The following is a 22,259-nucleotide window of genomic DNA, read 5'->3' on the forward strand; positions in this document are numbered from 1 at the left end:
TCCTTATAGTAACCAGGCAGTCCAGATGTCAGTAATTTCCAAGTTAAATTTTTATCTGCCAGCAGGGTAATTTCTTTACTGTTCTCTTTTGCTAACCTGGAGAAGGGAGATAAACAGGAAAACAAAGTGATCCTGAGTCAGCGGAAAGGGAAAGAAGAAAAGGGACGGACTGGGACCAAACCAGGGGATGTCTGGGATGGGGAAGGTGGGGAGGTGACACTAAAACGTTGAAGTCCAGCCTGTGACTCAGACACCTAAAGCCTGGTGAAGAAGTTGGACATGGAATAGAAGGCAGTGACCCCCAGGAGCGCAAGGAGAAGAGCTGTTTGTGGAAGAGTTCCTGAAGAGTGAGCTGCTGTCAGTAAGTGAGCGGATGATGAACATTTTCTCAGTGTGGCCCTTCTGAATTAGTCAGAGTTACAAAGACATATCAAGGCTTTTGCAGTAAGGGCAACACTTTAAGTGTCCTCACAGAAGCTTATCAGATGCTTAAGGACTTATAATTAATAACCATAAAATTAAGTTCTATTTCCTGAGTATACATAGGCTGAGAGATAGGACAGTTGGCTCGGTTTTGGGAAATGAAGCAAAGAGGTACAGTCATTGAATGTGGCTAATAAGAATCTTGTCTACAGTCATAAAAGCGACATGAAGCAGGCAAATGGATCTGGCTTCATTTGCAAAACCAAATACGAATTAGGCCAGCTAGGCTGGCCTTGACAAAATGGTTGAGGCAGACAAAACATGACTTTGGAACCCCACGGTACACTTCCAGCTCTTTTTCTCCCTTGCCTGGCGAGCAAGCTACCCTCCAGACCGCTCTTCTCTCACCACCCTTCTCTCCTATTGACAGCTAGTTGCCCAGAAAACCCCCTCTGAGCGTCAGCTGGAGCGTGGTTATGCCTTCCTCTTTCCTCTGGAGGTGCTCACATTTCAGCAGTGGCTCCTAAGCAAGGAGTCACGGGGGCTTTAAGACGTGGGTGTCTAATGGTGGGTTTTCAGGGAGTGGTGGAGGAGTTATCAGGGAGTGACAGGCTTTTCTGCCCCCCTTAGAGCTCAGCACATGGGGAACGACTTACTTTGTTGTCTTTATTAGGCAGCCTGCATGCCAACTGTTCTTTGGAGCAGGGGCGCCCGGTTGGAATCCCTTCAGCCTTCAATACTGGTTCCTAAAATGGGGACTTTTAAAATCTATTGTAAGTGATAACAATCAAATTCTCTCTCTTTCTTTCTGTTTCTCTCATTTATTTATTTTCAATGGAAAGGTTGTGACAGAAATGTTGAGGGAAAAAAATATATATGCTCACAGAGCCCTGCAGCAACAGTATCAGTGTCGTTTCAAACTGGACAGATCACTAGGGTTACAAAACAACTCATCGTTGTTAGTAACCTTAGACTTGGTCACTCTTTCCCCCAAATGTTTAACCTCCCTTCACCTAGTTTCAGGGTCAAGCAAAATAATTTTAGGATGAGGTGAAAAGTGGATCCTGTAAAGGTTTATCTAAAGCATTGTCTCAGTCCTCTCGAAAGTTAGCTTACATCTTTGGCCAACTGCTTTCCACATTTCTTTCTCCCCACACCAGGATGTATATTTAAAATAACATTTATTTACAAAACTGTATCTTAGCAACAGTGGCACAGCACAAGAGTGTGTTATCTAAAGCAAACCAATTCTGGTCATAAACTACATAAGCAAAGCAGCCAAATGTGATTGGTAGGGCTTTCCTGAGATACCGTGAGCCAGAGGTGTCACATAAGATTAAAGCCATATTTTTCAGATGTGAGATGATTCATCATTCATGTTTAACTCAAGGGATGGGCAACATGTTTATTCATAATTATTGAAGCATAAAATTTTAGAACTGAAAGGGATATTGGAGGCTCCCTAGTCTAGTCCTGTGATATTATAAGGGAGTTAAAAAAAAAAAAAGTAAAATAAAAGAAAGGATAACTTGCTACCTCAGAACAACAACAGGTGTTTAGTGGCAGAGCTAGTGTGAGAAATCAGGTTTCTTGACTTTAGTCCAGTTACTCTAGTAATTTGTGCATGAGAACACCGGTCTAATCTTTATTCCACATGGACCTATTTAAATTCCCACATAAAATGAATGCATTGTTCTCTGAATGCATTGTTTCAACATGTGTGAATATAAATTTGACAAAGCTTTTATTTTTGTACAAGAGATAGATGATATTTTCAATTTGCATAACTCACAACCTACTAATATTACCTTTGCAGAGATCATTGAAACTGAGAATTACACATTAGACCAAAATCTAAGTGACTGTCTGTGATCTATGACAAATCTATTTTTTGTGTATGTCCAAATTAAGGGAGACTCATCTAGTTTAGCGAGGTGTTGTTAAAAGTGCTGCTTTTGGAGTCAGACAGCATCAGTTTGAATCCCAGCTCTAGTTTCTAACTACTAATGCTTCCTTGGGATAGTACTGGCATCTCTCATGCCGGTACTTTCAACTAAAAAATTAAGATATATTTATATGTACAGGGCTATGGGATAATTAAACGAGATAATTTATGTAAAATGCTTTAACAGTTCCTGGCAAAGAGCTCGTACGTACACGTTAACTCTTTTCATTTGTAATAGTAAGTAAGTCATTGAGAGAACACCAAGGGTAAGTTCTAACCATATCTTTCTTCTTTTGGTCTGAGAACCTATATTCAAATTCCAAACATCAAGCTCTGCTATGAAGGACACTCCAGTGGCTGTCTCACAAATCATGGCATCCACTAATACTTTGTATTTTCTAATTTGGGTCACATCCTAGATCTGGTCAGCCTGTAACATTTGCATTGTTTATAAAGCCTCCATTTGAGTAGCATAAATATTTTTAAAGCATCTTTACCCTTAATACTTATCTACTTAGAAAGAAGGTGCAAATGAGAGCCAAATAAGTTTGACAACAGCTCTTAAGAAACAGAACTCATCAGTGAAGGAGGCAAAGCAGGAATCCAGGTCTCCTTCATCCCAGACCGTGGGTTTTACAAAAAAAACTGTTCTTTCCAATCAAAACAAGTGTTTCCAATTTCCTTCTTTTCCTCACCCCAAATGATCTTGCAGAGTGTTGTGCTTCTGCTTAGAATGCCTCAACATCCCACAATTGCTGTTTCCTTAAGGTACGAACAGACTATCTTTTTGTGTGTTTGTTTGCTTGTTTGTTTGTTTTTGTTTTGCGCCCAGGCTGGAGTGCAGTGGAGCGATCTCGGCTCACTGCAAGCTCCGCCTCCCAGATTCATGCCATTCTCCTGCCTCAGTCTCCTGAGTAGCTGGAATTGCAGGCGCCGGCCACCACGCCCAGCTAATTTTTGAACAAAGACTATCTTAAAAAATGTCACCCAGCATTTTTGCTAAAAATGATTTTCTGAACCTCATCCTAGACCTACTGAATGAGAATTTTTCAGAATTGGGCATTTTAACAAGCTTTAGTTCATTCTTATACCCACTAAAGAGATACACCAGCCAGCAGGTTAAAGTCCCATTGCTTAGCTTCAAATACAAGGCCCTCCACATTTGGATACATCTTCATACTTATCCGAGCTGCAATTCCCACCATTGATCTTCAGCAAATTCAGTAGGTCTGACCTTACCGATGTTTACATTCCTCAGTCCTTTGCACTCATTCTTCTGTCTGGAAAATCTCTCATTCCCCACCCATCTCCACCTACTCATTAAACTGTAATCTTTCGTGAAACTAGATTAGGCTGCTCCTACTTTTCCCAGGCTTTCCTCTATCTCTAGAAGCAAAATTGATTACATCTGCAACTTCTCCTAGGAGCATATATATTTATCAGTCTGTTTGCACCCTGTGCCCTCAGTTTTTAGATACAAGGGAACCAATAAACATTTGAAGAAAGAATAATAAGATGCATAGGAATGTGATAGCTGTCACGATGGTATTTCTGCAAATCACTTAGTTGTAATCACATACAGATTACTTGACTATGGAGCGCCATCATTTCCAGATGACGCCATTGTTGCCAAAATATAAAACTATTATCTATAATATTCATGGTGATATGCATTAGAAATGCATTTTCAAAACAAATAAGAACCTTCCTTTTAGTCAATATCTGCACCAATTGGAACAATATCAAAAGTTCTTCTTTCTTCTTATTCTCTCGCTGTCTTTTCAAAAATGTCTTTCTGGGTCAGTACTGCTTCCAAGGATTAGAGACTTACTTCAACATGAACAATTTCGTGGTTTTACTAACATTATACACTGATGAGAAGATTTGGAAATGCTGTCTTTTATCACAGTCTTCCTTTTTTTTTTTTTTTCTTTTGTTCGTAACAGAGCAGATAATTGTTTGCTGACCAGTTTTATTTGAGTTTTCAATTCAGTTCCTCAGGAATTTGATATCGATGTTGTAGTTGCTGTGCTTTTTAGGTGACTGTCTAGGAAATTCCACTGCAGATGAGCTGTGGAAAGGTGTTTTAGCAGAGACTGGTGCTGGAGCAAGAAAAGGAAGAGGCAACAGAACTGAAAAGAAGAGAAGAAAGGATTTGAACAGGGGTCAGATCATTAGTGAAAGGCCTTATGGTTTCTGTGGCCTGGTCTGAATGTCCCTCTTATTAAAAATGGAGCAGTACAGAGCATTGCCCAAAAAAGTAAGGAAGAACAGAAGGAGGAGGCCAACATGACCCAGCAGAGAGAAGAATGGGACTGGAAGAGGAAGACGAAGATTAAATGAGAGCAAGGATGCAGTGGAAACTTGTGGGAAGGCATCCGTCTTAGCCCCCCGACCCTGGTCCCAACACAGAAAAATATGATAATTATGATGCCAGGATACTTGAGGTAGGAAATGTTTTCAATAGGACAGCAAAAGAGGGAAGAAAGAGATTGGTAGGTGTCCTGGATGCTGTGGGGAATGGACAAGGAGCTTCAAGTTTTGCTGTTGGGAAAGCCACTAAACGGAAAGATGCTTTCAGAAAAGCAAAGAATACAGCAATTCACTATTTGCGTTATATAGAACGATATGAAGACCATACAGTATTCCATGATATTTCATTAAGATTTAAAAGGAGACGTATCAAGATGAAGAAACAACCCAGATGTTATGATGTCTGCTGCCACAGGGCCATCATCACCATATGCCAGCTCGCTGGCATCAAAGACATGTATGCCAAGGTCTCTGGGTCCATCAGTATGCTCCCCCTCACCTGGGGCCTCTTCCATGGGTTCTTAGGAAACCCATCAACAGCTGGTAGGTAAGAAGGGCTTCCACATTGTGGAATTCCCAGAGGAATGTGGCCCTCTGCCTATCATGGTTGCCTTCCCAGGGGGACCTTGAAAAAGGAACCAGGTGATGAGGTTCCACATATAAAACTGGACTTGGAAGAAGTGAATGCTCTACAGGGAATGTAGCAGCTCTGTGCGGTCGGGTTTCTAGAGAGCCGCCATGTAACCTCTCTGGCCTTGTGCAGCCAGTGCCTGGTGTTACCCAGCACCTAGGAGAGACTCAGCCCCTCACACCCCAGAATGTCACCTGGTTTTTTGTTTGTTTGAGTAAAGTTTAACCTCTAAACTGTTTATAAATAAATAATTATGGCTTTAAAGAAATCAATCCTTTATTTTACTACCACATAATGGTTGCTAAAACAATTTATTACCAACACGCCTTTGTTGAGTACAGATATAGAGCAAAGGTGATAAATAAAATCAGATCCTGAGAAAACATCCTTGAGTTAGACAAGCGTGAAAATGACCTTAGGTATTGACAAAGACCAGTAATTTGTTACTTTTGTAAGAGTCGATTTTTCATAATATAATACAGACAGAATTAAATAAATATTATAATAGAAATGCAAACTAAGCTTCAGGAACACTTCGGGGATAGCAATAATGCTGACTTGGGAATTTAGAGAGGACTACAAGGAGGAAGAACCATTTGAGTTGATGTTTAAATAAGAATATGAAAATATAAGAAAATGGAAATAATGGGACATGGTTAAAGTTTAGGAATTTTATTTTGGAGGCCATACTTTGCCGGTTGATATAATCTGGCTCTGTGCCCCCACCCAAATCTCATCTTGAATTGTAATCTGAATTGTAATCCCCACGTGTTGGGAGAGGGACCTCATGGGAGGTAACTGAATCATGAGGGCAGTTTCTCCATACTATTCTTGTGATAATGAGTAAGTTCTCCTGAGATCTGATGGTTTTATAAGGGGCTTCCCCCTTGGCTCAGCTCTCATTTTTCTCCTTCCTGCTGCCATGTGAAGTATGTTTGCTTCCTCTTCTGCCATGATTGTAAGTTTCCCGAGGCCTCCCAGCCCTACTGAACTGAGTCAATTAAACCTTTTTCTTTATAAATTATCCAGTCTCATGCAGTTCTTTATAGCAACATGAGAATGAACTAATACACCAGTATTGTTCTATTTTGTTAAATGCTGGAGATTAGTTTATAGGATAAGATCACCTTAGAGGCCGGGCGAGGTAGCTCATGCCTGTAATCTCAGCACTTTGGGAGGCCAAGGCAGGTGGATAGCCTGTGGTCAGGAGTTCAAGACCAGCCTGGCCAACATGGTGAAACCCTATCTCTACTAAAAATACAAACATTAGCCGGGCATGGTGGCAGGCACCTGTTATTCCAGCTTCTTGGGAGGCTGAGACAGGAGAATTGCTTGAACCCAGGAGGTGGAGGCTGCAGTGAGCCGAGATCATACCACTGCACTCCAGCCTGGGCGACAGAGTGAGACTCCATCTGAAAAAAAAAAAAAAAATCGCCTTAGAATGGCCTGCAATATTTGTACTGGAAATTGACTACTCTATTTATAACTTTCCACAGAGTAGCAGATGCTCTGATGAGGGTACATTGATGAATATCACAAAATACGGATCTAAAAGTGATCAGTGTAGAAGGTGCTGTCTCCCCATTTTCTTTAAAAACAAAGAAAAAAAGTCAACATTTATTTTCTCCAGGGTAAAAAGCTATTATTGACTAGACAGTAAATAAAAATAAATTTGCATGTCTTTTACCTTTTCACTGCTTTATATTTTAATCAAGAAATAATCCTGAAGATTGGAATTGCTGCCGTGTGGGAACAAGGGTTTCCTGGACCGCCAGCAACTTTTCCTCTACACAGCACAGACCCTGAAATCATCCGTTGTCAGCACCATTGCTCTTTGCAGCTGTGCTCCTTCTCCCTGCTTAGCATGCCTGCTGTTCCTCACACGGCTGAATCAGCAAGTCCCAGACTCTGCCTGCTCCAGCTAGCACTGTTCTTCACCAGTTATTAACCACTGTTGCTTCAGGTGGTTTTTTTTTTTTGCTCCTTTGGTATAATTAAACTCCATCAGTCACCCAAGTATTTCTAGTGTTTGTGAATTAGCTTTATTAGTTTTAGAAATGAGAATCGAGAGGAATTCTTTGTAAACATAAACCAACAAAATTTGAGGGAAAAAAAATGTAAAAGGAGTTTAGAAAGCATGGATCTCAATAGAATTAAATGAAGTCATCCTACTCCTCCTAAGTGACTAGTTTGCAGTTTTAGTAACACCTTACAGAGTAAAAAGGCATGGGTGATATTTAGAAGTAAAATAATATAATTTAAGATATATAAGGTCTGTGATGATCTAAATAAAATTTAAGGCAGTGCTACTAGAAGTAAACCCAAAATAAATTTATGAAAGCACAATCAAAAGCACTCTACTGTTTCTTTTGAACCATAACAAACAAGTCATTATTGGATGTAGTTCTAACACCACCAGAGGATACATCACTTCTAACAGAGCCAAATGTCCTCTAATATGTTAAAAGCAATCTGGGTACCATCCTGGCTGAAGTTTTCGTATAAAATTCAGTGTTCAATAAGTACAACTTTTTCTTTAGTGCATTCTTTTCATTAATTCATTCATAATTCTCTGTCTGTTCATCATGATCTGAGATTGAAATATGTGTTCACTAGAAAATATACTGCAATTGACTAATAGATAAATTAGAAGCTATGACTTTCCTTTTCGCTAATTTCCAAGGGAACTTTTTAAAAGATAGAGTTGAATTAACCTTTGTGCAACATAATTTTTATATTTGAATTCTTATTTTTAAAATAAACTGATGCTAAAGAAGTGGGGTGGGCATAGTAGCTCATGCCTGTAATACCAGTGACTCGTGAGGCTGAGACAGGAGGATCACTTGAGGCCAGAAGTTCAAGACCAGCCTTGGCGATATAGAGACACCTCTTCTCAATAAATAAATAAATAGCTGAGTATAGTGTCATGTGCCTGTAATCCCAGACACTCAGGAGGCTAAAGTAAAGGATCCCTTGAATTCAGGAGTTCAAGACTGTAGTGAGCTATAATAGTGCCACTGTACTCCCATCTGGGCAACAGAGGGGGACTCCATCTATAAATTTAATAAACATACAAACTTTTTTTAGAAAGAAAAGAAATGGTTTCAGAGGTAAATAAATTCCATTTGACAATAAGTTCCAATCATTCCACATTTGAAATTTAAATTTTATTTTAAAATATGTAATTGAAAAAATACCAAATAAATATGGCAGGCTCTAAGTTTTGCTTTTAAAAAAATCCTATTCAGAATATGAACTGCAAGCATTGTGAGTGATGTTTGAAGATTTAAAAGATATTGAGGCAATGAAATGAAACATTTTTTTAAAATTCCCTCAAGAATGAAAAGTTATAGGCCCTATAATATTTACTTTAAGTACAAAATGCTCTGAGTTGAAAAAAAGGGCAGACTAATAACCTGCAAATAAAATAAGACAATCATTTGGTACAAGCTGGAATTGTAGGAGATAAATACCACCATCCCTACAGTTCTCTTTAATCTGAAAACAGTAAAACATGAAAACATGTGCTTCACAGTTTGCAATACTGCTGGTCAAGTACAGATGGTCCCGACTTAAAAATTGTTCAACTTATGATTTTTGAACTTTACAATAGTGCAAAAGGAATGCACAGTTAGTGGAAACTATACTACAGATACCCACACACCCATTCTGTATTTCATTTTCAGTATGGTATTCAATAAATTACATGAGATATTAAACACTTCATAATAAAATAGCCCTTGTGTTGGATGATTTTGTCCAACTATAGGCTAATGTAAGTGTTGTGAGCACCTTTGAAGCAGGCTAGGCTAAGCTATGATGTTTAATAGGTTAGATATATTAAATGCATTTTCAGCAGGATGTGGTGGCTCACGCCTATAATCCCAGCACTTTGCGGGGCCAAGGCGGGAGGATGACTTGAGCCTAGGGGCTTGAGACCAGCCTGTGCAGCATGATGAAACCCAGTCTCTACAAAAATTAGCCAGGTGCAGTGGCACACACCTGTAGTCACAGCTACTCGGGAGGCTGAGGCAGGAGGATCGATTGAGCAAGGGAGGCAGAGGCTGCAGTGAGGCAAGATGACACCACTGCACTCCAGTCTGGGTGAAAGAGTGAGATCCTATCTCAGAAATATATAAAAATGAAAATAAAATAAATGCATTTTCAACTTATGATATTTCCAACTTACCATAGGTTTATCAAAGGAGTGTCTGTGTTAGATATATTTGGATAGTATTGATAGTATTGAAGCAGAGGGAGATTTTGGGGCTGCAGGGCAAGTCTCAGAAAAGTTACTTAAAGGATGCTGTATGCCCTTTCTTTCTTTCTTTCTTTCTTTCTCTGTTTTTAACCAGTGGGTTTTACCTAGTGCTGTGGGTCTTCAGAGCAGTTAGATTTTCAGACATTTAGGATGAGATCTTCCAGGAAAGGGATCTTCCAGTAGAGAGATAGGGCTGTTTCTCTGGTGAACTCCTAAATTTTATATCACATTACTATCAAAGGACACATTTGACAAAAGTGATCATTTCCCTCTTATTTAATCAGCCACGTTTAGAAATTAAATTGGCACAAAGTTATGGCATTTACTATATGTTTTTACCAATTATTATTTGTTAAATGCTATGTAATTATTAGTGACACAACGTGAGTTTAAGGAAAGTTTTCTTTTCTTAAAAAATTTATTCTTTCTAATTTTGCTCCCCTCAGATTGAATGCCTTAGTTTTAATCATTGCGACATAATAAAATAAGCATTTTGAATGTTTCTAATCCCTGATAAATTGTATTTTAAAGGTTCCCTTGCTACTTCATTGTTATTCTTAGAATTGTCCAGTGATTTTTAAAGGTAATATTTAATTCCTGCTTGTTTCATATCTCTACCAAATCTGTAATACTCTTTGTGCCTTTTGGGAAGAGCCTCTACACTAAAGAATACTTTTTCTTTTTTATACTTGTTGCTCCATAAACCTAGTTTATTGTGTTGAAACCCTATTGACATGATTTTTGATATTTAGTAGATTTTCCTTTATCTTGCCATCATATCTTGCATGGTATTTTTAGTAAAACCTGACTTTTTGCAAGGTGATTTTTCTCTTTTGCTGTATTTTAAAAATTGTTATCAAGCAGGTCTCCAGTACAATAAACGAAAATATCATCTGGCATTAAATATTTGGATTACTAAAATCTATTTGAAAATATTACCTGCTGAAATGTACATTCCATGAGGGCCTGGAAATCCCATAGGAAACTTCTGCTTTGTTTAGACATATAACCCAAGTGCTTAGAATAATATTTGGCCTAGAATAATATTTGTATGCATTCTTTGTTAAAACAATATGATCAAAATTTTCCCTACACATTTGAAATTTTTTGTATATTTTATATATTATGACCATGAATGCTAATCAAAGTGAGTTTATTAAGTAGCCTGAATTAGAAGGGAAACAATTAAGTAAATAATAACCATGAACAGAATAGTGAAGACGGAACTTTAAAATTTTAATTCTGAATTCTTTTTTTTTTTTTTTTTAATTGAGGCAGGGTCTGGCTCTGTTTCCCAGGCTGGAGTGCAGTGGTGTGATCACAGCTCACTACAGCTTCTACCTCCCAGACTCAAGCAGTCCTCCCACCTCAGCCTCCAAAGCAGCTGGGACCACAGGCACATGCCACGATGCACAACTTTCGTGGGTTTTTTTAGATTTTTTATAATGATGGAGTTTTGTCATGTTGCCCAGGCTGATCTCAAACTCCTGTGCTCAAGCAATCCACCCGCCTCAGCTTCCCAAAATGCTGGGATTACAGGTGTGAAGCCACTGTGCCGGTCCAAGTTCTGGATTCTTTTACAAGACTTTTAATTCTTCAAAATGATTAAACAAATTGTTCAAAATTAAACTCTAAATTATTTTCTTTCTTTCTTTTTTTTTTTTTGAGAGAGAGAAACTCGCTGTGTGGCCCAGGCTGGAGTGCAGTGTTGCAATCTCAGCTCACTGCAAGCTCCTCCTCCCGGATTCACGCCATTCTCCTGCCTCAGCCTCCTGAGTAGCTGGGACGGCAGGTGCTTGCCACCATGCCCGGCTAATTTTTTGTATTTTTAGTAGAGACGGGGTTTCACCGTGTTAGCCAGGATGGTCTCGATCTCCTGACCTCGTGATCCACCCTCCTCAGCCTCCCAAAGTGCTAGGATTACAGACATGAGCCATCGTGCCCGGCCAAATCTAAGTTATTTTCAAAAGTGTGATATAAAGGTGAAAGCTGTAACGGGCAGAACACGATCTTTCCCTCTTCTCTGAAAACAAAATGTGAGGGTAGAGAGGAAAGTGCAGATGTGTCTAACCTAGGAAGGATTCTTTAATTAGCAAAGACGTTTTTCAATAGGCAATATATGTGAAGCAAAGGATGTGTAGACATAAAAAAGGATGAGTAAAAACCCAGGAAGTTCACTTGACTTCACTTACCTGGACTATTTGTTTTTGTTACCCTATACTGTGTTTGAAGCTTTGTAGTCCAGTACACTGAACTCTAAAGGAACCTATACAGTTCGAAAGACTATTCATTGGAATGCACAAACAACTGCCCATTATATTCATTTTTCACAACGTTCTTTTAAAAAAATCTATAATGTTCATGTTATAAAAGTATGGGATAGGCCTGTATAAAATAGCCTTTTTTGCATATCAGCTATTTCATATGATTCAACCTAATGTATATGAAAAGATTCAGTAAATGTTTGTACAGATAGATAAACACTTAAATCTTTTAAGTCAATAAATAAAGGTGTTGAGAACTTTGAAGAACCTTTGTCTCGCCAATTTGTAAAGTAAATGTCTTCAACTCTGCTTGCCTACCAAAAAATGAAAGTAAGAAATGCTTAAAGAAAAAAGGCATCTGTTTTTCCTCCCTTTTGATCCTGGCTATATTATATCTTAAAATCTACTTCTCACAAGTATTGTTTTATTGATTATTCTAATTGATATTTTCATATAGTTCTTTCTGTATTGTGTTTCTCTTTCAAGTCCTATTTTCTAAACTTGCCTTACAAAACCAATTTTTGCTGATTACAATGATTCAACAAGTAGATTCATACAGTTTGATTGCTGGTGTTGTAGAAATATTCAGCCAAATCATTGCTATGCTCTAAATAACTACTAGGTAAAACCTCATTTTATTTTATTTTTGCAGTTGTTTGGAAGCTCAAGATTTTCAATTAGAAAATCAGTTTTATCTGATACATTTATATGACTTGATTTTCTATGTTTGAAACACTTTCTGTAAAGTCTGTAAACCACTTTTATTTATTTTCAGAGGGTTTGGTTTGTCTCTTTGGGTCTGTGAGCTTCTGAAGCTTTAATCTGAACACCATCCCAACATCAAGAGTCTGTCTAATATGTATCATGTGTGTCCTACAAATCCTTCACTGTTGTTAGAGGGTAGCCCTTGAAATGGAAGTTCGTAGATGACAAATCCTATGACATTTCTGTATGTATATGGTACTATTAAAAATCAGCATTCAATTATAAGCCTATAAAATGGAATAGAAATATATGTGAATTTTAAGATACCCTGTTTGGTAGTTAAAAATATGAAATGAAGACAATAATAGTTTTCACAAATTAAAGATGTTCTTGGCTACTCTGCCCATCACTTGTAAACCAACCCTTTTATCTCCATCTTTTGACTTATTTTGTCCTTATCTTGTTTCATCATCTAATATTTTAAATATTTTATTTTTGTCTTATTCATTTCTGCCTCTTGCCACTACAATATAAATTCAATGAGTTATTTTTCATGTATTTATTCCAGCACCTAAAGTACTATTAATACAGAATGGCTGGGCTTCTGGCTAAATCCTACCCTTCAGCCTGGAACTACGACCCTAAGTGAAACAGTTGACATTGTTTTTCCACCCAAACGCTGCTCTTTTGGACTGCCACCCCTGTCCTGTCCCCATAAAAAGACTGCAGCTGACAGAGCCACATAAGTGGCTGATGCAAGTGGTTGGGGATGCAAGCTGCTTAACATCGAGGATACAAGCTGGTGAACATTGGGGAAATAAGCAGCTGGGCATTGGAGACTATGGATAGACATGGCTAACTTCAGATGGTGCAGTTTCAGGGAAAGGTTACCTGTTTCCCACACCAACGCCTTTCCGACTCCCCATTCGGCTGAGAGTCACATCCATTGCCCAGTAAAATCCTTCACATACACTACCCTTCAATCCGTTCGTGTGACCCAATTCTTCTTGGATGCCAGAGAAGAACCCAGGTTCCCAGAGGGTAGGGGCTTGGATGCTGCGGCAGGGCTCACATAGACCCTGCTTCCACCAGAGAAGAGTGACCAGCCACTTTCAGCATTCCTTCCCTCTGGTTCTTGCACTCTCTTGTTTGCACAATCCCTCTTGTGAGGTGTGGCCAGCAGCAGGCTGAGTGAAATGAGCTACTCCAGTTCCTGCCCATGAAGGGGTCAAGTTCAAGGGAACAATCCTTTTTCATCCATCCTGTGCCCATAAAAAAACTTCAGCTGGCAGAGCAACACAAGTGGCTGATGCATGCAGTCATGGATGTAAATCGAAGTCTTTTTATGGGCACAGGATCGGGGCATGGTAGGCCAAAAAAGCAACATTTGGGCAGAAAAGGAGGATCAGCTATTTTCACATAGGACCACAGTTCCAGGCTTAAGGGTGGGATTTGGCCAGGAGCCCAGCCTTCCTGTATCAGTATGGAACATAAAGGTACTCATTACATATTTGTTGACTGGCTGAATGAATGATTGCTGAATTGGATGTTAAAGGCTATGTAGTCTTTTATGAGTGCTGGAGGCCTGCTGAGACTGATTAAAACCATTTATTCAATTGTTCAACAAGAATTTACTAAGCATGCATTTTGTCCCAGGCACTGTATTAGCTTAGATATGCAATGTTAAAGGAGATACGGCCCTGTCCTCTGTAGGCAGGTTTTCAAATGACCCTAAAAATAAGAGTCACTTTAGTCTTGCATAATCATTATCTCACTCCCGGGACTTTTGTGTATAAGTGGCAAGTCTGTCACCTGCCCACGACTGAGACATAGGTTTTTCAATCCATGCAATTGGTAAGGAAACATTTTGCCACCATGTCTCATGTACTGCATCACAGGCTAAATGTTGCCCATATACAATGTAGATATCTCTTTCTGGAAGATGAATTAAAATGTAAACAGTATCTTTGCCACTTGGGAAAACAAAAATTATCTGAAAATAGAATCACAAGGACATGAATTTAAACTGGCCTTGGATTAGTACATTTAGTTCTGAGATGTTTCCAAAAACATAAGGAGAATTGGTGGTGGTGACCTAATCGGGTCACTGGGCTTCATTTAGAAGGTTCAAGCTTTTTGAATCAAATGAAGAAAACACAAACAATGAGAATCAGAATGGAGTGAAGTAACTCTGGCCCTGGAGTCAAGGGACTAAAATTAAAATGAATTCAAATATGTACTAAACTATGTGACTTTCACATGTGATTCTTGGTTACTACATCTGTAAAGTAGCTATAATGACTTGTATGTGCAACATTGGTTTCTTTTGAGAACTAAGATAATATTTATGAAAACATTTGTTAAGCTATAAAATCTATGCAAAATCAACATATGAGTAGCCTGTGCTATGATGAACCTCTTTAGACTCAGGGGATATTAAAAGTGATTTTCTTTTTCTCACTAGTGCAAATTTACAAAATTCCAGAATTATATTCCTGATACAAGCAAAACAATTTCTATTTTTCTCTACCCAATTAACACTTCAAATTTATCACTGGGCTTGCTTTCTTTCTATTCTAGGGCTGTGGTGCATAAAACAAGCTTTCCAAGCCCTTGATGGCTTTCTTTAAAAACAAACAAACAAAACAAACAAACAAACAAAAACTTCCATGGTTCATGCAATCAACCAAATGCATTTGTTGAAGTAAAGAAATAGCTAGAGACAATGCTCCTATAAATCTTTTACCTTGCTTTGAAAAACCATGTTCCAAATAAACAGTTGGAAATCATAAGGATTATTAACTCTTTGTGCTAAGAAATTTCAAGTGAAATTAGGCTACTTAAGTAGTTCTTAGCATTATAATTTTTGATAATTGCTCCTCGAATTTATCTTTGTTTTATGTCTCCGTAGATAGACACCTTTGCACATTTAGATTTGCTTCCAAGCACCCAGGTGAAAGATTCACAATTTTTTAAAACGTACCGTGTTAAAATAATGCAATAAATACTTTTGTATCACATATGATATGTCATATATAACTTATTCATAATACATGTATAACTTAATATTTTTGTATCATGTATATGTTATATATAACATACATAATATGTGTATAACTTAATATAATTATACTTCAAAAAATATATTAGAAGTTGATATGAATTGGCTTTGTGTCCCCACCCAAATCTCATCTGGAACTGTAATCCCCATAATCCCTATAAGTCAAGGAAAGGGCCTGGTTCATGGTGATTGGATCATGGGGGCGGTTTTCCCCACGATGTTCTCATCATAGTGAGTTATCATGAGATCTGATGGTATTAGAATTGTTTGACAGTTTCTCTTTCACACACTCTCTCTCACCTGCCACCATGTAAGACATGCCTATTTCCCCTTCTGCCATGATTGTGAGTTTCCTGAGTACCCCCCAGCCATGCAGAACCGTGAGTCAATTAAACCTTTTTACTTTATACATTACCCAGTCTCAGGCAGTTCCTTAGAGCAGTGTGAAAATGGACTAAAACAGAACTATAATATATAAGTATATCTTATATATAAGTATAACTTAATTATTATACACTGGTTACAATTATACTCTGGTTTTGCAGAGTATAAGTGATGGCCACTGCAGACCCTGTGGAGTGGCCACTGTGAAGATGCCAGCTGCAGCTGGGAAGGTATGGATGGGGCTGCACACTCCATGGAGCTGACTGGAGCTGGAAACATGCAGGAGCTGGGAACAGGAGGGAGCCCTGCCCCTTTCTGAGTTGGAAGTGCAGGAGCCCCACCCTCCCAGGCTGCGGACCCTGGCATCCCTGCACTCTTGAGGGATCAGAAAGTCCCCCTTTCCCTCAGGTTCGGAAGTGCCTGCTCCTGCTCCCTGGCCTCTCCCTGCTCCTGGCACCTGCCCACTCTGATTTCAGAGCAAAGTTGTGGCTGAGCCCGGGTGCTATCTTGACCTGGCCAGGTGTGCATGTGCTCAGCATGGCACTGACATTCTAGTTCCCTGCCGCCTCAACCCCTTCTGAACTTTGGGCACCAATGAGCATGGGAGGGAGGCCAAGGGGGCTCCGAGGGTGGCTGGGTGTGGGCCTGCAGTGCCCCTCAGCATGGACAGCTGAAGTTCTGGAGACTACATGTTGATTAGCAGCAGGAGGCAGACAGGTTTCTGAGTGGAAAGGAGTGGGTCCTTGGTGAAACCCTTCTTTTAATCCAGGGACAGCCTGAAGGATAGCGGCTGGGGCTGCCAGTTCTGGGTGGAGTCCACTGCCCAGAGTGAGAATTTATGTTGCTTTTTACAGGCCCACCCATGGTTGCCTATGGACCAATCACCATGTACTTCTTCCCTTCTGAAGCCCACAAAAACCCCAGCCCCAGCCAGACTCACAGAGATGTTGGGACAACCTGCCTGCAGATAGGCACTACCCATTCCATGTCTCCTCTCCACTGAGGGATGCTCTTGTTGAAACAACCTGCCTGCAGAAAGGAACTACCCACTTTGGGTCTCCAGAGAGCTGTATTGTTGCTCAATAAAGCACCTCTTCACCTTGCTCACCCTCCAGTTGTCTGCATACCTCATTCTTCTTGGAAGTGGGACAAGAACTTGGGACCTGCTGAATGGGGGGACTAAAAGAGCTATAATACAAACAGGGCTGAAATACACCCCCCTTGCTCGCTACATTGCGGGTGACTAGAAGGAGAGAAGAGCTATGGCTCTTCCAGAAGCCCAGACATAGGGGCTTCCCAAGCCAGGGTTTTGACATTCTATTTGGGGCTTTGCAGTTTTTGGCATCTCCAAGCTTCCAGGTGCCTCCACATTCCCCTTGTCCAGACATGGGTGCCCATAGTGGAAGCTGCTTGCAAAGCATCAGATCCACCTGCATGCTTGCATGAAGCCAGTTCCTGGAGCTGCCGGTCCAGCCATAGCAGCTGGCATGTCTGGCTATGTGCAGTGGTTGGACCCTGCTCTTGCTCTCTCAGACACCCCTCATTACTCTGTGCCTCATCCTTGGAAGACATGGGATCCAGGTCAGTAGCAAAAGCCAAGTGCAGCCTACCAGGCCAAGTAAGCAGAATAAGCCCAGTGGGCCTGAGCAAAACTTGGGCAAAGATACCACTGGCCACAGAGGCTTCTGGCTGGAAAAGCAACACCCCAAGGATCCTGTGACATAAGGTGGTTATACATCTGAAGGAAAGGAAAAATTAAAACAATTGTTTATTAGTAAGAAAAAGATAATTAACATAGAGACTTAAAACTGTCTTCAGATTCATAGAATTCTTAAAATGTTATTGGTAGAATTTCTTTAGATTGTTTGATGACACAGACAAGTAATAATTAATGTCACAAAGTGGCAAAAGATAATTGAATTAATATTAGCTCACCACTTAATTACCTCTTGGGAAGAAGACAAATCAAGCCTAGAACATCTTAGTCACTGCAACATAAGGTTAGGGAGCGATATTTACTAGTAGTTCCTGGTTTATAGTAAAGTAACTCAATTTGTTAGTATAGACCTCAATTTTTAAGAATATAGTCAAGATTTACTTATAAAAACTATTGTCTAATTCTGTTCTCATCTTTCTTGACATCTCAGCAGCTTTAAACCATGTTAACAACTAAATTTTCCTAATGTTTCTGTAACAGAGGCCTCTCTTATGACCCTGATCATCCCTCTGGGCCCCAAGAAAAAAACAAAAACAAGAGTCTCATCTCTCATCCTGATTTATTTGATTAATTTGAGAGACTTATATAGCACAAACCATGCTCTAGGTACTCCTAAGCACTTTACAAAAATTAACTCATGTCATAGTCATAGCAACAGGTCAAAATCCAGGACACGAAGACAACAAATATAACTGTTCAAAGTTGAAGAACTAGTAAATGGCAAAGTTGGAATTTGAACCCATGTTCTCTGGCTCCAGAGCCTGTTCACTTAAATGTGATAACATGCTACCTCGCCAATCTATAATTAAGTTTGTTACTTGTTCCTCATAAATCATTCAAATCCTTTTGCTTTTCTCCATCTCCCCTGCCATCAGGCTAACCAAACCACCATGTTTCACATGATATTTTCACACTCTCTTCTCCTCTCTCTAGTCCATCACTCATTACCAGTTATTTCTTAAAAACATAAATCTGATTATATTGCTTACTAGAGTAGAAACTTTCAACAGCTTTCCAGTAACATAAAAATCAACTTCCTTTTACACTACCTAGTTTGCACCTTTTTTTTCCAGCCCTCCATTCTCATGGAATACTCTATTCCAGATACACTTGGCTGCTTCTAATTCCTCAAATGTTCCAGGCTCCTTCCCACTTCAGAGCCCTCTCCATAAATCATTCCCTTAGGCCAAGTTTTCTTGACTTCAGCATTATTGATATTTTGGCCTGTAGTTCTTTTTTGTGGATGGCTGTTCGGTGCATCATAAGATGTTTAGCAGCAATACTGGCCTCCACTCAACTAAATGCCAATAGCAATCAGTTTTAACAACCAAAAACTGCCAAATGTCCCCATGGGGGAATGAGAGGATTACTTCTATTCAGAACCATTGCCTTAGACTGAACTATTCTAGTCCCTTCTTCTCTAGCGCCTTGGTTTATTCTTATTCACCAACAATAAGAGAAGGTAACGAAGCAGAATTGGGCAAAAGGAAACACTGAGCTGTAAGAATGCAGCTCACTGAAGCATTCACTGCAGACCACTTCTTGGGTCAATCTTATCCACTTGTTAATATACAGGTTCTGTTGGGCCTCTTTTCCTGGAGTAAATTGATAAGAGTGACAAACTACAGTCCCTACTGCTGCAGCAGGTCTCAGGATTGCATCTGATATTCATTGTCTCCCTCCTCTACAATTTATTTGACATTCCCTCACCCCAGGCTATCTCATGGTGAGGCATCTATTGTGACACATATACTCATCCTTGTGGGGTCTGTGTCCTTCTCAGGCTGTGACTGTTTCACTGTTTATCAAAATTGGGTCAAAGAGTAGCAAGACGGTCTTAAGTGAGTTGCCTCAATGCCAATCATATTCCTCTCTTGCTCCCCCTGTGGAGAAGTAGCAAAGCACTCATAGCAACTTCAAATGAAGCAGCATTCTCAGCACTGGGAGAACCAGGGCTTCCATCCTGAAAGAGTAACTGGATACCACACTACAGTATCCACTACACTAGGTCAGGTCTCTGCAGTATTTGCCCTCATGACATTTATTTCATTTGTAATGAAATATTTGCTTATATTGGGTAAGTGATCTCCTCTCCTACCATAAATTCCTTCCTCTGATACAAAAGCAAAAAGACAAAGATTGTGTTAACAGATATAAGAGAGTTATGCAACAAGAGGCAGTTCACATTGGAAAGAATTTTTTTCTTTCAGATATTTCCTCCTGAGAGACTTGAAGGACCTACTCTTCCCAAAGATCCACCTACTCTTCCCAAAGATCAACTAGAGGGGAAAAGTATAGAAATAATTGACTACAATCCAAGATCCTGAGGGAGATCGAAGAGCTTAAAGACCCAGGAAGAAGATTAAGTAAATTAACAAGAAAAGACTCCTCAATACACATCTAAGGTGGATTTTGTGATGTCGAATAAACTATGAGGAAAATAAAATACCACCCTGCACCATTCTCTGAGTTCCAAATTAAGGAAATGTTCTCTTGGCATAATTTTGTGGTAATGGTTTGTACTTCTGGCCTTTAGAGATGGTTTTGATTTTTAATGTCTGTCTTCTCTACCAGGGTATGTGCCTCCTGAGGACAGTGACTGTGTCACTCTGAGGAAAGAAAGAAAAAGTTACTCTGATCTTAATTTATTTAAGCAGAATCTCACTCTTGCACCAGGACAGGCCTGATTAGGGCTTTAGAGATTGTCAACAAACTTGTATTCAAAAAGATGACAAAAAATTTGACATGTGAATTTTTGTAGATCACAGAAATAGTGAGATATCTATTAAAGTAATATTTCTTTTCTTCATTCATGGGGGTTATCAATGACCAGGGTAAAGCTCCTCAAATTTATGATAAAAATAGAGAGACATTAATTTTACCATAGACTACATAATTGAAGTTACATGTGATGGATTGGTTTTTTAAAGTTATGTAAGATATATATATACACACACACACACAGATATAAATAGATAGATAGATCTATATATATATACACATATGCATGCAGAGTGCATGCAACCCCCTAAACGTTTCTATTCCCAGTATCAGATATATATATACACACACACACACATATGTGTGTGTGTGTATATATGTGTGTATATGTATATGTATATGTGTGTGTATATGTGTGTGTGTATATATATACACATATATCTGATATGGTTTGGCTGTGTCCCCACCTAAATATCATCTTGAATTCCCACATGTTGTGAGAGAGACCTGGTGGGAGGCAATTAAATTATGGGGGCAGGTCTTTCCCATTCTGTTCTTGTAACAGTGAATAAGTCTCATGAGATCTGATGACTTTATAAGGCAGAGTTTCCCTGCACAAGCTCTCTCTCTCTTTGCCCGCTGCCATCCACATAAGATGTGACTTGCTCCTCCTTGCCTTCTGCCATGATTGTGAAGCCTCTCCAGCCCTGTGAAAGGGTAAGTCCATTAAACCTCCCTCTTTTGTAAATTGCGCAGTATCAGGTATGTCTTTATCAGCAGCATGAAAATGGACTAATACAATATCCTCTGTCAACTTTCTCTCAATTATCAATCTTCACTTGTCAGTGTAGGCAATAGGCTCATGTGGACCATTTTGCTAGCTTTCAGATTTTTCTGTTTTTCTGTCATGTTATATTAAGGGTGTCATCTATTATTTGTCACTATTTCTATCATGCAAGGGGATCACAGACATGCACACTAGGATCACATGTTGCAGGGATACCATAGGGTTTATTGGGCCAAAACTTACAAGCAGGGAAGTAGCAGAGTGCATGCAACCCCCTCTATGCTATGGAACAACCCCTTCTGTTCCATACTATAGACTGGGGTTAGATATATTGCATGTACCATGGACAAGGTGCTAGCAGAGAGGCGCTTGCTGTGATCAGCAGGCTTGACAGAAAGCTGAACACACCATGGGGAGCACTTTCACCAGTGAGAATGAGTCCACCTCAAACACTGTGTTGCCTATTTATAGATTACCTAAGTAGGACTTGGGAACATCTAGTTTCTCTAAGCAACAAGAAAGATATCAAGGGATGTCCAGAAATAGCACAAAGCAATATGTATACCAAGGGCCAAGGTCTGCCCACCAAAAGCTCTGGGAACAACCTTGCCTGCCAGGGATGCTGACATCATCCCAAGCCTCATCTCTTTATAGATGGCAGCTGAACCAGGTCTTGGCTAACCTACCAAAAGAGGAAAGGAAATATGCTTCCAAGCCTATCCAGGTTTGTCTCTCATCAACTCCTCCTGACCTTAACGATCTTTCTAGAGTGCCTTTCCCTACCACCAACTTCGACCACATTTCTGTGCCAATGACTACCTGATGCCTATTTCCTCTTTATTGTCTTTTATATTTCATCAGTCTTGGACTTCTTTCTTTTCCTCCTCCTCCTTTTTGCCATCCTTTATTCAATTGATTATTATGATTCAAAACATTTTCCATTTTGGACATGACATTTGGTACAACTCTAAAATACTTGCCACATGGAAAGGCCACTGGGAGTCCCTGTATGCACTGACTTTGCTACACAGCCCTGGGGTTTAACCT

General features: G+C 39.6%; 1 pseudogene; it reads left to right on the top strand.

Moving 5' to 3' along the window:
- Window positions 1-648: 648 nt before the first annotated feature.
- On the top strand, window positions 649-5,626 carry LOC139362242 (small ribosomal subunit protein uS5m-like; annotated as a pseudogene).
- The last annotated feature ends 16,633 nt before the right edge of the window (window positions 5,627-22,259 follow it).

Source organism: Macaca nemestrina, chromosome 3 (genome assembly GCF_043159975.1).
Source record: "Macaca nemestrina isolate mMacNem1 chromosome 3, mMacNem.hap1, whole genome shotgun sequence".
Taxonomy (NCBI): domain Eukaryota; kingdom Metazoa; phylum Chordata; class Mammalia; order Primates; family Cercopithecidae; genus Macaca; species Macaca nemestrina.